General features: G+C 44.5%; 1 long non-coding RNA gene across 1 annotated transcript in view; it reads left to right on the forward strand.

The window, feature by feature from the left end:
• LOC122465146 overlaps positions 1–2723 on the forward strand; it is a 41642-nt gene extending 38919 nt beyond the window's left edge. The window contains exon 3 of the long non-coding RNA XR_006289750.1: positions 540–2723. This is a non-coding gene — a long non-coding RNA (uncharacterized LOC122465146). The remainder of the gene's footprint in view (positions 1–539) is intronic.
• Positions 2724–9728: the final 7005 nt, after the last annotated feature.

Consider the following 9728-nt stretch of genomic DNA (forward strand, 5'->3'; position numbering starts at 1 on the left):
CTGGGAGCTGACCTTGTTAGTGAAAACAGAGGCAAAAAAAGCATTGAGTACATTAGCTTTTTCCACATCCTCTGTCACTAGGTTGCCTCCCTCATTCAGTAAGGGGCCCACACTTTCCTTGGCTTTCTTCTTGTTGCCAACATACCTGAAGAAACCCTTCTTGTTACTCTTGACATCTCTTGCTAGCTGCAGCTCCAGGTGCGATTTGGCCCTCCTGATATCTTTCCTACATGCCCGAGCAATATTTTTATACTCTTCCCTGGTCATATGTCCAACCTTCCACTTCTTGTAAGCTTCTTTTTTATGTTTAAGATCCGCTAGGATTTCACCATTAAGCCAAGTTTTCAGTGACAGAGTTCAATTTCTCTCCTCCTAACTTTTACTGAGCTTGACTATCTGCAAATTATCTTTTCTAATCGCCTCATGGTGGCTTATTTGGTCTTTGGCTTTATTGGTTCGGTCCTGACTTTAGATTCTCCATAGGTAGAGCACATTCAGCATGGCACTGTCTTACATTTTGTCTCCTGTTCTTTCTTTAGGAGTGTGTTTGCGGTGACGAATGTTTATAACAACATGACCCAAGGAATTTCATCCTCCCCTGGAACATTGTGTAGGAGATCTTAATGGACAAAGAAAAATGTCTGCTGGGTTGTAGCCAAAAGCTTGCACTTGCTTAAAAAAAAAAAAAAATCATGTTTAACCTTCTGGTATTGTGTACAACACAGGTTTTTTAACAAAATATTCACTTCTTGGTTTACAACCTAAAATGGAATCAATGAAAGAGGAATGAGCTCTTTGCTTGCCTTTATGGCAAATCTCTTAATCATGACAAGTTTAATTCTGCCTCTTGACCAGATGCCTTACAAGGCTGTACTGCTCAGTTTATGCTTGTACAAATACTCATAAGTGGTAAAATAAATTAGGGGTAGATTAAAGAAAAAAACTAAATGGGATAAAAAGAGATGATGATTTTTTATTTGCAGGTGCAATGTTCCTGAAACTTCAAACAATGGTGAAAAGTTGAAACCCAGTTTTCACCCAGGAAAAATTTCCATTGACTTGAATAAAAGCTTCTCCTGAGTATGAAGTGATGTCCCAATTCAGCAAAGCACTTATGTCAGTGGGGGTTAAACATGTGCTTAAGGGGTTTGCTGAATCAGGGCCTAAATAAGGACTTCAGGATTTGGCTGAATCTGATTTTATATGATTCAGGGGTTTGGGCAAAACTAAACTTTACTGTAAGATAACTGCCATTTGTCCTGCTTTGGCATGCTAATTCATTCCAGTGTCTTTATTGTGAAGAAAATAAATACATTCAAAGATGGATTGAGGCATAGATACTATATAGGAATAGGGCCTAAACTCCTTGTGTCATGATTAATTCAGAATCTCAGCTTTCATTTAAAAAAAAAATGCAAGCATCTAGCACTAAAGACTGAAGAAAAGTTTGAAACATGATCTGAGCATAACTGATGCAGCTATGTGTGTCCAGTCTGCAGTCCGCCTGAAATAACAGCTCTGAATGTGGTGAACTGCCCCATGTAACTCAATGGACTGTTAACTCCAAGACCCACTGTTCAGAGTGTGGGGTCAGGGGAGGTCCATCAACACCAGCCCAGCAGAGCACTGTGTGCCAGAAGGCTAAAAATACAGCAGCCCTGGTCCCCCAACTAAGCAGACATCCCTTGCTGCTGGAGTAAGTAGTGCACTCCCCACTTCTGCCTGTCTCCAAGGGTGAGAGAGGACCCAAGAGCAGGGTACACTTCCTGCGGCTCCTGGAATGAAGAAGGATGCCCCTTGCTGCTGCCCTTGCGCATGCATCTGTGAGAGCGCTGTGCAGGAACTGGAATTTTTCTCCTGCAGAAAATTTCACATTTAAAAAAATACATCCATTCCAAATTGGAACAAAAGGTCAGCTATGTAAAAACCTTTCACAGGAGAGCTGAAATGGAAATTTCAAAAATTTCTGGTCCCATCATCTTGGGCTCCCAGCTCTCTAGTACGCTGCCTGGCAAACTTCTGAGGAGCTTGGGAGCCCTGAAGGCTGCTGAGGTGGGCTGCGGAAGTGGCAGGAAACCAGGCAAGTTTCTATCCAAAGTTTTGTTGAAATCAACACATTCCCACAGTTTTGGATGAATCTGCATTTTCTAATGGGGAAAAACATTCCACTGGAAAACTTCCAACCAGCTCAAGCCTTCATCACTACCATACCTAACGTGGGAAAGAGAGAGCCAGTGTAGGGCAGGATCATGGGGTGGGGGGGGGCCATGAGGGGCCTTGCTGTATGGTGTGCCTTGCATCCTGGCTTGCCTTAATCCAGCCCTGAATATACTTTTAACAATGTAAGGTTGCCCATCCAAAATTAGATATGCTCACTCAATGCCATGTAGCTATTGAAATACTACAGGCAGCTTGATCATTGTTTTTAACAAACAAAGGGTGCCTGTTAGTAACATTATACTTCATTTATTAAAAACCCTTTTTTTTTCCATTAGACTTGTCTTTTTTTTTTTTTTATCTGGAGAGGAAAGTGAATTCTCTTGGTATATTTGCTTTATTATATATTTTAGTTGTTTAAACTCATGTTTATCAACTTAACTGATTTAGCCCTGGTCTACACAACAAGTTTAGGTCGAATTTAGCAGCGTTAGATCAATTTAACCCTGCACCCGTCCACATGACAAAGCCATTTCTGTCTACTTAAAGGGCTCTTAAAATCGATTTCTGTACTCCTCCCCAACGAGGGGATTAGCGCTGAAATCGACATCACCTGGTTGAATTTGGGTAGTGTGGACGCAATTCAACAGTACTGGCCTCCGGGCGCTATCCCAGAGTGCTCCATTGTGACTGCTCTGGACAGCACTTTGAACTCCGATGCACTAGCCAGGTACACAGGAAAAGCCCCAGGAACTTTTGAATTTCATTTTCTGTTTGGCCAGCATGGCAAGCTCATGAGCACAGGTGACCATGCAGTCCCAGAATAGCAAAAGAGCTCCAGCATGGACCGAACTGGAGGTACCAGATCCTTCACTGTATGGGGAGAAGAATCTGTGCAGGCAGAACTCCATTCCAAAAGACAAAATGCCAATATATTTGCCAAAATCTCCAAGGGCATGATGGACAGAGGCTACAACAGGGACCTGCAGCTGTGCCACATGAAAATTAAGGAGCTCAGGCAAGCCTACCAAAGAGGGAAACAGCCACTCTGGGTCAAAGCCCCAGACGTGCTGCTTCTATGATGAGCTGCATGCAATTCTAGGGGGTCCCCCCTACCACTGCCCCACCCCTGTATGTGGACTCCTGCAAGGGGGGGGGGAGTCTCCTGCAACAGGCATGAGGATTTTGAGGATGAGGATAGCACACAGCAGGCAAGAGGAGAAACCATTCTCCCTGACAGCCAGGAACTGTTTATCACCCTGGAGCCAATACCCTTCCAAGGCAGGCTCCCAGACCATGAAGCTGAAGAAGGCACCCCTGGTGAGTGTACATTTGTAAATATAATACAGGGTTTAAAAGCAAGTGTGTTAAATGATTGATTTTGCCCTGAAGACTTGGGATGCATTTACGGCCAGTACAGCCCCTCTTTTTTTTAAATGGCCAACCCAACGGGTGCTTGGTATGGGAAAGAAGGGTACTGCTGTTTGAAACCATTTCCACATGTTATGAAGGTTGAAGAAGCAGAGAGAGTGTGGCTTACCATGACTGCCTGCAAGCTGAATTCTGTTGCTCAGCCCTTTGTGTGTGAGATCTCTCACACCAGACCGGCAGACCCTCAATTTAAGAGGCAAAAAGCAACCTTGTACTGAAAGCACATCTGCTATGTAATGTTAACAGCTTGGTTCACCGTGAAAGAGTCTACCCATTGTTCTCTAAAATGTCTTTTTAAATACTACTCTCCCTTTTTTTCCTCCCGCAGCTGCAAATGTTTCAATGCTCCCACTAGCCTCTCCATCCCAGAGGCTAGCACAGATAAGAAGGCGAAAAAAACCACACTCGTGATGAAATATTCTGAGCTCATACAGTCCTCCCGCACTGAAAGAGCTCAGCAGAATGCGTGGAGGCAAATAATGTCAGTCCAGGAAAGCAGAAAATGAATGCGAGGACAGATGAGATGGGGGGAGCACAATGAGAGGAGGCCGGATGCAATGCTGAGGCTACTGGGAGATCAAACTGATATGCTCTGGCAGCTGGTGGAGCTGCAGGAAAGGCAGCAGGAGCCCCTGTGTACCGCCCGCACTCCTACTGAAGTTCCAGAGCCTCCTCACCCAGGTGCCCAAGCAACAGAAGGCTGGCATTCAATAAGTTTTGAAGTTCAGTGTGGCCTTGTCCTTCCCTCCTCCCCTCATCCACCACGCCACCCAGTGCTTCCCTCCTCCCCCGCCCCTCCTGGGCAACCTTGGCAGTTATCCCCCCTATTTGTGTGATGAATTTAATAAAGAATGCATGACTTTGAAACCATGACTTTATTGCCTCTACAAGCGGTGGTTGGCTTACAGGGAAGTAGAGTGAACCAAGGGGGTGGGTTTTCATCAAGGAGAAACAAACAGAACTGTCACATTATAGCCTGGCCAGTCATGAAACTGGTTTTCAAAGCTTCTCTGATGTACAGCATGCCCTGCTGTGCTCTTCTAATCACGCTGGTGTCTGGCTGCACATAATCAGCGGCCAGGCCATTTGCCTCAACCTCCCATCCAGCCATAAATGTCTTCCCCCTTACTCTCACAGATATTGTGGAGCAAACAGCCATAACAATGGAAATATTGGTTTCGCTGAGGTCTAACCGAGTCAGTAAACTGTGCCAGTGTGCTTTTAAACGTCCAAATGCACATTCTACCACCATTCTGCATTTGCTCAGCCTATAGCTGAACAGCTCCTTACTACTGTCCAGGGTGCCTGTGTATGGCTTCATGAGCCATGGCATTAAGGGGTAGGCTGGGTCCCCAAGGATAACTATTGGCATTTCAGTATCCCCAATGGTTATTTTCTGGTCTGGGAAGTAAGTCCCTTCCTGCAGCTTTTCAAACAGACCAGAGTTCCTGAAGATGCAAGTGTCATGTACCTTTCCCAGCCATCTGATGTTGGTGAAATGTCCCTTGTGATCCACCAGTGCTTGCAGCACCATTGAAAAGTACCCCTTGCTGCCAAGGTGGTCCGGTCCCAAGATAGGGATATGCGTTCTGTCTATGGCCCCACCACAGTTAGGGAATCCCATTGCAGCAAATTCATCCACTATGACCTGCACATTTTTCAGAGTCACTACTCTTGATAGCAGCAGCTCAGTGATTGTGTTGGCTACTTCAATCGCAGCAGCCCCCATGTAGATTTGCCCACTCCAAATTGATTCCCGACTGACCGGTAGCTGTCTGGCGTTGCAAGCTTCCAGGGGGCTATCGCCACTCGCTTCTCAACTGTGAGGGCTGCTCTCATCTTGGTATACATGCGCTTCAGGGCAGGGGAAAGCAAGTCACAAAGTTCCATGAAAGTGCCCTTACATGTGCTAAAGTTTTGCAGCCACTGGGAATTATTCCAGACCCGCAACACTATGCAGTCCCACCAGTCTGTGCTTGTTTCCCAGGTCCATAATCAGCAATCCATTGCATGAGCCTGCCCCATTGCCACCAGGATGTCCAAATTGCTGGGACCCGTGCTTTGAGAGACATCTGTGTCCATGTCATCATCACTATCACCGCACTGCTGTCGCCTCCTCGCCTGTTTTTGCAGGTTCTGGTTCTGCACATACTGCAGGATAATGCGCGAGGTGTTTACAATGCTCATAACTGCCGTGATGATCTCAGCGGGCTCCATGCTTGCCATGGTATGGTGTCTGCAGGAGAGCAGAGTTGCAGCAGAAGCAGTGACTAAAGACAGATGCCACAAGAATAGATATTTATACAGAACAATGAGAGGACCTGCGAGGTGGATTCAGGAGAGCAGAGTTGCAGCGGAGCGGTGTCTGACGACGGGTAGCAGCACCCAGGAGGACTAGAACGGATCCCCTGAGCTGCAGGAGAGAAGAGTTGCAGCGGAAGCGGTGGATGATGATGGTTAGCAGACCTACTGCACAGTCTGCTGCCAGCAGCACCCAGGACACAACAATGGCAGTGTCGGTGAGCTGAGTTGAGCGGGCTGCACGCTTGCCGTGGTATAGCGTCTGCACGGAAAAAAGTCACGAAACGATTGTCTGCCGTTGCTTTCACTGACAACATGTACCCAAAACCACACGCGACAATGTTTTTGCCCCATCAGGCATTGGGAGCTTAACCCAGAATTCCAATGGGCGGTGGAGACTGCGGGAACTGTGGGATAGCTACCCACAGTGCACCACTCCGTAAGTCAATGCTAGCCATGGTAGCGAGGACGCATTCCACCGACTTAATGCACTTAGTGGGGACATATGCAATCGACTGTATAAAATCGATTTCTAAAAATTGACTTCTATAATATCGACCGAATTTCGTAGTGTAGACATACCCTTAGATGCAAATGAGATCAATTTGAATTACAGAGTCAAAATAGTTCAAAGTTGCAGGGTCTTTTTAGTGTCATCAAAGCAGTGTTCCTGCAATGAATAGGGACATTATTCCTTATATACAAATTTCTCTTCAGGAGCTACGGTGCCTCTGCTTTCTTAGATCAACTGTCATATTTCTATATAATTAATCTATCCGTGCGCAATCCTCTTCCACATATTGGGAGGAGAAACAGCAGAGTTTGGTTATGCCTGATGTATGATTTTAATCTCTCCATGATATTCATGATTGGAGACTGGAAGAAAAAAACTGAAATCTAAATAGTAACCTGACCTTATAAACGAAAAAAGTTTTATCTGTAATCATGGATATGCAGAACCAGAGTTGAGCTAACATTTACTTTTTATTACTTGTAAGCACTGATGATCTTAGTGCCGACAGATAAAGACAGCCGTTGCCTCAGAGATTACAGTGTAGGAGGCATAAGAAATGTAATGTGTTGGTTTAGAAATAATGGCCAAAATTCTCAGCTGTGCCAGACCTCTTTCAGTACAGCAGGCAGGAAAGGGTGGGGGACAATCAGGGAGCCTGTTACAGCTTCTTGGTTATCTGCTTAGTCCTGGCACGGGTTAGAACACCTTGTGGGCTGTTCCAACATACACCAGATACATCAATTTTAAGGCCAGAATGGGCCATTATAATTATTTAGTCTGATCTTCTATATAAGGGCACATAGACCCTCACCCTATGATTTCTGCTGAAGTCCAAAAGGACTGTCCGCCAGCTGTGGATAGCCAGAGCACATCACACCCTGGCCACAGAGAGAGAGAGAGAGAGAGAAGGTGACAGATGAGAAGAGGCAGATTTGGAAGTCATCAGCAAAGAGACTGAAGACATGGAAATAAGGTGTCAAGTAAGAGGAAAAAGAGAAAGTGTTGAAGGATTTGAAGGATTCCTGCAGAGATTGGGAGTGAGGGGTGCAGAAAAGAGGAGGAACTGCCAAAGTGGATGCTGAAAGAAAACAGGGTCATGAAAGCCAAGGGAGGAGAAAATGGCAATGGGGAGGGAACGATCTAAGGCTGCAGAAAGATCAAGGAGGATGACAAAGGAGTATTGGCCAACAGGCTTAACCACAATGAAGTGATTAGTGACCTTGGTGGGTGTAGTTTCTGTGGAGCGGGTGGAAAGTAGGTTGTGGAAATCCAGGACAGCGTTAAGAGAGGACCCAAGGCAGTGATTGTAAATAGCCTATTGGGGAAGCTTACAAGTGAATAGAAGAACACTATTTAGAAAGAGTGATGGGGCTGATGGTGAGGATTTCTTTAGCACTGGTGACACAAAGCATGTTTGTCCACTGAAGGAAAGGAGCCAGACCCAGAAGGTCAAGAGTAGCTAGGGTGAGTGCTGGTTACAGAGTGACTGGTGTGTGGTGTGCTGGCATGCCTTAATACAAGCTTCAGCTCTAATATCATGGCAAAGGCCTAACTACATACATGGGGCACCATGATTCTGATTCTCAGTGCTCATTTGTAATCACCTGCAAATCATTATTTAATACATTGCTTGGGACCTGATCGGAGTGATTTCCCCATTTGCTAGTTTTAAACAAAGCTTAGGCAGGCTATAATGCAACAGTAATTAATGACACTGCACTGCCAGTACTTAACACCATCTGAGACAGACCCTGGCTGTAGCTATAACACTGGACACTCCACTATGGAATATGGAGTCTTCAGAACAAAGAAACACTAGGTTAGCAATAGCTCTCAGAGATGGTCTTTTCCCTCCTTCAGGCCTAAGTGTGTCTCATAATTTTTCCTACAGACACGAAGTGCTAGTGCTGTTTACTGGAGAGAAAAAAAGCAATTTTACTCAGAGCAGGTTGTTTCTTATGATGATATTAAATGAAATAGCAAATGTTATCTGTTTGCACATACAGTGCAAAGATGTTCGCATTTATATAGTTTGAATAATTTAAAAAGTTGTCTGTTACATTCATACTTTTTAGGCCCAGATACTCAACAGTATTTAGGCACCTAACTGCTATTGAAATTGTGAGTTAGGTCCTTAAACATCTTGGGGATGGGAGTTAGACGTCTAGTTTGCTTTGAGGTACTGGCCTTAGCCCCTTGTGACTAGGTGACTATGTCTCTCTGCACTCATGCTGCTGGTGCTCCCACAGCTGTTGTTGGCAAGGGGTTAATATTTTCCTTGGGACGTGTTGTAAACACATGTATTCCTCCCTCTCTACCATTGATTTCATTGGTTCTGGAATCTGCATCTGGTTTTTAGAGTTATGTTTTCTGACAGTGTTACCGCAGCAGTTTCTCCTTTGTTTGGGTTCATGCTAGAAATATACAGGATCATATGGTGAAATATACAGTGTAAGTGTGGCTAATTCCCTGTGGGTTACTCACAGGCTATACCTAGGAAGAAACTAGTGTTCACAAGCCTCTTGAGAAGAGAGAATTGCAAAACTTTAATAAAACAATCAACATTTTAAGTTAGTCCCAAATATTCGGGTTTAACCAAAGGCAGAAAACAACCTGGTGTTGCACCCCCAAAAGGTTTTTATCAAGGTCAGCTTGGCTTATATGCTACAAAAACATCCTCAGCTTTTCAAACAGGCCAATAAATTGGTCTCTGGGGAATCAAAATCTTGCAAATAACCCCCTTCCCTCACACTACCTTTTAGACTTGGGAGGAAATAGTGAGTCAAAAATTATGCCTCTGAACCAACAAGCTGCTAGAAGAGTTCAAACTAGTGCAAGCATGGGCAAGTGGGGTAAGTTGAACAGTAAGGCAACATTCAGATCAAGATGATGTCATGGTCTGATTTGGAACATTTTTAATACAGAGTGAAAAGTGCACAATAAACTCTCTAGAAACGGTCTGGCAGCCAAGCAATTTCATTTTAATATAGGTGACGATATGGTCATTTTTAATAGGTTTGTCTGTAGTGAGCCAAAGTAGGGCCCTATGAGAAGAGAAGTGAAGCTTTATAATAGTAGCTTGTATACATTCAGGGACTAATTTCCATTTCAACACTAATAGCCTTAAAAATAGACTGAGGTCAAGGAAAAACAGAAAGGCTTATACATTTTTATAAAACAATGTATCACATTTATTCCAGAACCAATTATATCTAACATTAGAGACCAGGTGGGTGAGGTAATATCTTTTATTGGACCAATTTCTGTTGGTGAGAGAGACAAGCTTTTGAGCTTACACCAGCTTGTGTCTCTCACCAATAGAAGT

The sequence above is a fragment of the Chelonia mydas genome, chromosome 3 (assembly GCF_015237465.2).
Source record: "Chelonia mydas isolate rCheMyd1 chromosome 3, rCheMyd1.pri.v2, whole genome shotgun sequence".
Taxonomy (NCBI): Eukaryota; Metazoa; Chordata; order Testudines; family Cheloniidae; genus Chelonia; species Chelonia mydas.